Here is a 7,500-nt window from a genome sequence, read left to right as displayed (position 1 = left end):
GATTTCAGGATCAGAAGAAGAAAAAAAATCCCGAAAGTTCAGATCTCGCTTGTTTTTTTTTTTTTTTTTTTTTTTTTTTTTTTTTTTTTTTAGCAACATCATTCACAAAATTCTTCTTCAAAAGCCATAAGAATACCTAACAACTTTCAGTCACGTACTCAAGTGCACCTCTCTGACAATCACTTTTTTTTTTTTTTTTTTTTTTTTTTTTTTGATCAATTGTACTTTCCTCCTTCAGTAATACTTCACTTCATTCGCATCAGTTTAGTCATTAAATCACACTCCCTTTTTATCAGTCACACTTCACTCCATCCTTCAATAAATCATGCCTTTCTTGGTCAGTTCCCCTTCTCTTAACCAGATTCACTCTAATGTGTAATATGCTAGCGTTGTAGCCTCTGTTAGGATAGAGCATCATAGTGTATATAGTATATTAAACTCTATGTTAGTCACACCTCCTCTGATAGTTTCACGTATTATAGTGTAAGTCACTGTTACTTCTGTTAGTCATTTCTCTTTAATAGGCTTTTCCGTTTGTTAGTTATCGTTTCACGTTTCTCCCTCTCAATTTCTCCTTTTCCCTTTTGTATCTTTATTCTTCCCCTTCCCCTTCCCCCTTCCCCTTTCCCCTTTCCCCTTCGACTTCCCTTTTCCCTTCCCCTTTTCCTTCCCTTTCCCCCGTCCCCTTCCCCTTCCCCCTCCCCTTCCCCTTTCCCTTTCCTCCTTCCCCTTTCCTCCTTTCCCTTTTTCCCCCTCCCCCCTTCCCTCTTTCCCCCTTCCCATTTCCCCCTTTTCCTCCTTCCTCTTTAACCTTTATTCCCCCTTCCCTCTTTCCCCCTTTTTAACCATTCCCTTCCTCTCTTCCCCCTTCATCTATCTTCCACCTACACCTTCTTCCTCTTCATCCCGCTCCCTTTCCCTCACACCTCCTTTGTACCCTCATCTCAATCCCCCCTCCCCTCCTCCGACACCCCTCCTCCCTCCTTACCCCGCATTCCCTCCTCCCTCCCCACCCCGCACTCCCTCCTCCCTCCCCACCCCGCACTCCCTCCTCCCTAGGATAATAGGATACGTCTTGTAGCAGCAGATGGATAAGGTTCCTCAAGCATAAGTTAAGACGCTTTGCTTCGGATCCAGAGTGAGGAGCATTCCGAGCCCTCCTTCCTCCCCTCCCTCCCTCCCTCCCTCCCTCCCTCCCTCCTCTCTGCCTCCTCTCTGCCTCCCTCCCTCCTCCTCCTCCTCCTCCTCCTTCTCTCCTCTCTGCCTCTATATTTCCCTCTCCTCCTCCTCTTTCTCTCCTTTCTGCCTCCATCTTTCAATCCTCCTCTTCTCTCTCTCCTCTCTACCTCAATCTTTCCCTCCCATCCTCCCTTCTCCTCCTCCCTCTCTCCCTCCTCCTCCTCCTTCTTTCCACCCTTCCTCCCTCCCTCCATCTTTCCCTCTCCTCCTCCCCCTCTCCTCTCTGCCTCCATCTTTCCCTCTCCTCCTCCTCCCTCTCTCCTCTCTGCCTCCATCTTTCCCTCTCCTCCTCCTCCCTCTCTCCTCTCTGCCTCCATCTTTCCCTCTCTTCCCTTCGCCCGTCTACCCCCCCGCCATCCTCCCCTCCTCCATCCTCCCTGCTCCCTCCTCCTTTCTTTGCACTCCTTTCTCCCCCTTTCTCCCCTCTAATTCTCCGTTTCCGATCTATTCCTCCCCTTCCTCCTCCCTCTCCTCCTTCTTTCCACTCTCTTCTCCTCCCTCCCCTTCCTCCTTCCTATTCCCTCCTCTCTGCTCTAACCTTCTTTCCTCCTCTTACCTCCCTCCCTCCCTCCCTCCCTCCCCCGTCCTCACAGCCTACTCACTTTGTACAGGTTAGAAGGGATGGGGTAGGTGGGGGGGGGTATTTATATCTTTAAGCGTGTTTGTTTGTGTTTGTGCGCGTAAACAGGCTAGAGAGCGTTTGTTTATAGGTATTTGTTTGTGTTTAGATTTGCGTGCACAAGAGGAGGCCTATGCGTGTGTCTGTTTTGGTGTTATGGTGTCTGACTTTGTGGGTTGTTTATTTTTTTTTTATTTTTTTTTATTTTTTTATTTATTTTTTTTTTTTTTGACTCGTCTGTTTTGCGTGTATGAAGGATTGATTCAAATGCTTGTTGTGTATGTGTGTGTGTGTGTGTGTGTGTGTGTGTGTGTGTGTGTGTGTGTGTGTAGGAGGAGTACCTTTTGTTTGTGTTTATTATCGAGGGATGAGTAATTAGCTGTTCGTGTTTGTTTGTGTGTGTCTGTATATTTTTCTCTGTTTTGTCTATGTGTTTGTGCTATTCGTTTGTATGCGTGATTGCGTGCGTGTATCTTACTTTGTTTGTGGATTGCAATTCCTTTATAGCAAAGATAAAAAAGGAACACTTAGTTCTCCAAAACACATCACATTCTGCTTACCCTGAATGATAAAGGAAAGCCAAATCTCATATTGAAAAAAAAAATTCTTAAAGGAGGAATTTTATCAAGTCATCACACCGTCTTTAGTGCATCGTAAGGGAATGACATGTAGGTGTACGTGAAGGTCAAAGCTACATATATATATATATATATATATATATATATATATATATATATATATATATATATATATATATATATAATACATATATATATATATATAAATTGGTATATATATATGTGTAGTGTTTGTGTATATATATATATTATATATATATATATATATATATATATATATATATATATATATATATATATATATATATATATATATTATGTAGTGTGTGTGTGTGTGTGTGTGTGTGTGTGTGTGTGTTTATATTACATATATATATATATATATATATATATATATATATATATATATATATATATATATATATTTATATATATATAATATATATATATATATATATGTATATATATATATAAATATATATATATATATATGCGTGTGTGTGTATATATATATATAATATATACATATATATATATATATATCTATATATAATATATATATATATATATATATATATATATATATATATATATATATATATATATATAATATATATATGTATATCTGCTAGATTTATTTGTCATTTTTCTTATCAACTGGATCTATAATATAGTATTCATATCATATGATTTATCCATAAGCCTTCTATTTCTGTATATAGTCTACTGATCCATATTTCAGCACATCATATTTCGCCAGTGATCTATATTCCACGATGATACATATGTTAATATGAATAAATTAGGATCTATTTTTGATATTTCTATGATCTATTTTGCCGTATTCCTCTGTGACTGAGATTCGGAACTAATAGAAGGATAAGGAAACGAATCTGTTGAAAAAGTGTCTTTGTAAATCTAATAGAAATAGTTTGTGGGTTGTGGTAGCAAAAGCTTTCCTAATAAAGGGGTCAACTTAAACTGAAAACCCTCGTAAATCCATTAACGGATATGAGAATCCACACGCACAGTTATAATACTCCCAGTCCCTCTCCTTCCACTCTGCCCCCTCTCCCCCCCTCCCCCGCAACAGAGAGAGAGAGAGAGAGAGAGAGAGAGAGAGAGAGAGAGAGAGAGAGAGAGAAGGCAAGACAAAGATAAATATAATAAGAAGCCTCCCCGAGCAAGCTTCACCAAACAGAACCAACAAACAATAAAGTCTCCGCGCCCAAAGAGTCAGACTTTAACTGCCTGGCGCGTCCACGCCCACAAAGGCGGAGGGAGGAGCAAGGAAACAAACACAGGATAACACAACTGTTAAACTAAATACCTGCGAATTAACTTGGCTACACACGCAGGCTTGCTAATGAGTGTGTGAATAATGTGCAAACACACGCGTCGCTTCTCATCCGTGGCACGACCATTCTGACGGCGCGGGAACCACGCTCAACAAATACACACTTGCAACATGCCCCGCTGCGTCTCTATCTTGCAGCCGGAATGTGCCGTTGATATACCTATGCCGCCGTGCCTGAAGGATGCACCTCCGCCTGGAGTGCACGCCAATTCCCCCGCTCTGATTCCTTGCTGTGTATGCCGTGTGCTGAGAGGGTTAGGCATATCCTGATTCGTTTTTCTAGCATCGGAGTGTCGTTTTGTTGTCGTTTTTTTTTCTGTTCCTGTGTGTGGTATTGCAATGCTCACGTTATTGCATAGTTTTGATCATCTTTATGGAGATGTGTGTGTGTGTGTGTGTGTGTGCGTGTGCTTGTGTGTGTGGGGGGGGGGGGTGGGGGGGGGGGGGGGGGGGGGAGGGGGGAGTAAAAGATACTAAAAGATAAAGGGCGATAGGGGGGGGGTAAGAAAGAGGGGCACCGGGGTGGGGGGGGGAGGGGGCGACGGGGAGGGGGCAATAGTGTGGCTATCGCGGGGGGGGGGGGGATTAGGGGGGGGGGGGGGGATGGGGAAACGGGAGGGGGGGGGGGAAGACGGGGGAGGGGGGGTGAGGGGGGGGGGATAACAGTGGGGCGGGGGGGGGCCCCGGGCAGGGGGGGGGCGGCCGGAGGGGAAAAAAGGGGGGGGTAGAAGGGGAGGGGATGCACTCGCACGGAAAGGCTGCCCATCAAGATACGGAGAGATTTACGATAATTAAGCCTTTTACTTCAGCGTGGAACAAAACAAGGCGAGATTAGTATCAAACTAAATTTCTTGTTTATCTCCTCCGATTAACAGACAATTAGCGGAGAGAATAACAATTAGAAGAGAAAAGCAACACCAACTCCTTGACGTCTCTGGGGAAGCGAAGGGACAACCTTTGTGTATTTTTTGTTTTCTTCTTCTTCTTCGTCTTCTTCTTCTTCTTTTCTTTGGTTTTTATCCCTAAACGTTTTCTGTCATGTATTTGACTCTCTTTCGTATTCTGTCATTCATTTGATTTCTGTGATTTATAATTTTGTTTTTGTATTTTCTCTCGTTTTCTGTCATTCATTCGCTTTTTCTCTCGTGTGTGTCCTTTATTCGTTTTTCTCTCGTTTACTGTCTTATTTTCACTTTTCTTCTCGTTTTCTGTCATCCAATCGAACTCTTAAAAGCTTTCCTATTTATAATTTAAATAGGAAATGAATGTAAAGAATGTAAAGTCAATAACCACAGAGAATGATTTTGAAAATTCAGACAAAAGCGAAAAGACATTTCGACGGAAGGGAGACAAACAGACCGTCTAATTATAACGTCCCTTTATTGTTCTCTATATTTCAGCATTTTCATGTCATTCTTCCTTTCCCGAACGTTCTGCCCCGTTTGCAATTAGACGATCAATGCAATCACAATAGAGTGAGATATGCTTATCTCCGTGACATTGCCAACGAACACGAGCAAACACAATGCCAATTACTACATAACCATATTTCAACCTTGTGAAATTCTTTGTCTTTTCTCTCTCTCTCTCTCTTTCTTTCTCTCTCTCTCTCTCTCTCTCTCGGAATTTAAAGCACTTTGGAGGCTCTGGAGCATTTGGAATTTGAAGCCTTTTGGAAGCACATAAGTATTTGGAATTTGAAGAATTATGGAAGCACAGAAGTATTTGGAATTTAAAGCACTTTGGAGGCTCTGGAGTATTTGGAATTTGAGGCATCTTGGAAGAGCTAAATTATTTGGAATTTGAAGCCTTTTGGAAGCACATAAGTATTTGGAATTTGAAGAATTATGGAAGCACAGAAGTATTTGGAATTTAAAGCACTTTGGAAGATCTGGAGCATTTGGAATTTGAAGCCTTTTGGAAGCACTACAGTATTTGGAATTTAAAGCACTTTGGAAGATCTGGAGCATTTGGAATTTGAAGCCTTTTGGAAGCACTACAGTATTTGGAATTTAAAGCACTTTGGAAGATCTGGAGCATTTGGAATTTGAAGCCTTTTGGAAGCACTACAGTATTTGGAATTTAAAGCACTTTGGAGGCTCTGGAGTATTTGGAATTTAAAGCACTTTGGAAGATCTGGAGCATTTGGAATTTGAAGCCTTTTGGAAGCACTACAGTATTTGGAATTTAAAGCACTTTGGAGGCTCTGGAGTATTTGGAATTCGAAGCATTTTGGAAGAGCTGAATTATTTGGAATTTGAAGAATTTTGGAAGCACTGAATTATTTGCAAATTGAAGTATTTTGGAAGCACTGAATTATTTGGAATTTAAAGCACTTTGGAGGCTCTGGAGTATTTGGAATTTAAAGCACTTTGGAGGCTCTGGAGTATTTGGAATTTGAGGCATCTTGGAAGAGCTAAATTATTTGGAATTTGAAGCCTTTTGGAAGCACATAAGTATTTGGAATTTGAAGAATTTTGGAAGCACTGAATTATTTGCAAATTGAAGTATTTTGGAAGCACTGAATTATTTGGAATTTAAAGCACTTTGGAGGCTCTGGAGTATTTGGAATTTGAGGCATCTTGGAAGAGCTAAATTATTTGGAATTTGAAGCCTTTTGGAAGCACATAAGTATTTGGAATTTGAAGAATTATGGAAGCACAGAAGTATTTGGAATTTAAAGCACTTTGGAAGATCTGGAGCATTTGGAATTTGAAGCCTTTTGGAAGCACTACAGTATTTGGAATTTAAAGCACTTTGGAAGATCTGGAGCATTTGGAATTTGAAGCCTTTTGGAAGCACTACAGTATTTGGAATTTGAAGCCTTTTGGAAGCACATAAGTATTTGGAATTTAAAGCACTTTGGAAGATCTGGAGCATTTGGAATTTAAAGCACTTTGGAGGCTCTGGAGTATTTGGAATTTAAAGCACTTTGGAAGATCTGGAGCATTTGGAATTTGAAGCCTTTTGGAAGCACTACAGTATTTGGAATTTAAAGCACTTTGGAGGCTCTGGAGTATTTGGAATTTAAAGCACTTTGGAAGATCTGGAGCATTTGGAATTTGAAGCCTTTTGGAAGCACTACAGTATTTGGAATTTAAAGCACTTTGGAGGCTCTGGAGTATTTGGAATTTAAAGCACTTTGGAGGCTCTGGAGTATTTGGAATTTGAGGCATCTTGGAAGAGCTAAATTATTTGGAATTTGAAGCCTTTTGGAAGCACATAAGTATTTGGAATTTGAAGAATTATGGAAGCACAGAAGTATTTGGAATTTGAAGCCTTTTGGAACCCCATAAGTATTTGGCATTTCAAGAATTATGGAAGCACAGAAGTCTCTGGACTTTAAAGCACTTTGGAAGATCTGGAGTATTTGGAATTTAAAGCACTTTGGAGGCTCTGGAGTATTTGAAATTTGAGGCCTTTTGGAAGAGCGGAAATATTTGAAATTTGAAAGATTTTGGAAGAACTAAACTATTTGGAATTTGAAGTATTTTGGAAGAGCTGAATTATTTGGAATTTGAAGAATTTTGGAAGCACTGAATTATTTGGAATTTAAAGCACTTTGGAGGCTCTGGAGTATTTGGAATTTGAGGCGAATCAATAGTTGGAAATTTGAAGACAGTTTGGAAAGCACGCCTGAACTATTTGAGTTAAGAGCACTTTTGGAGACTAGCTGGAGTAATGTGTCGGAGATATGAGGTAAATGG

The 7,500-nt window shown here is 40.5% G+C and overlaps 1 protein-coding gene across 1 annotated transcript in view; it reads left to right on the top strand.

The window, feature by feature from the left end:
- LOC122258889 (uncharacterized) overlaps positions 1 to 7,500 on the top strand; it is an 85,738-nt gene that overhangs the window by 39,994 nt on the left and 38,244 nt on the right. The window lies entirely within an intron of this gene.

Source organism: Penaeus japonicus, unplaced genomic scaffold, assembly GCF_977035675.1.
Source record: "Penaeus japonicus unplaced genomic scaffold, GWHDUDI00000001_assembly GWHDUDI00000010, whole genome shotgun sequence".
NCBI classification, from domain to species: domain Eukaryota; kingdom Metazoa; phylum Arthropoda; class Malacostraca; order Decapoda; family Penaeidae; genus Penaeus; species Penaeus japonicus.
This window is presented reverse-complemented; position numbering and strand designations above follow the sequence as displayed.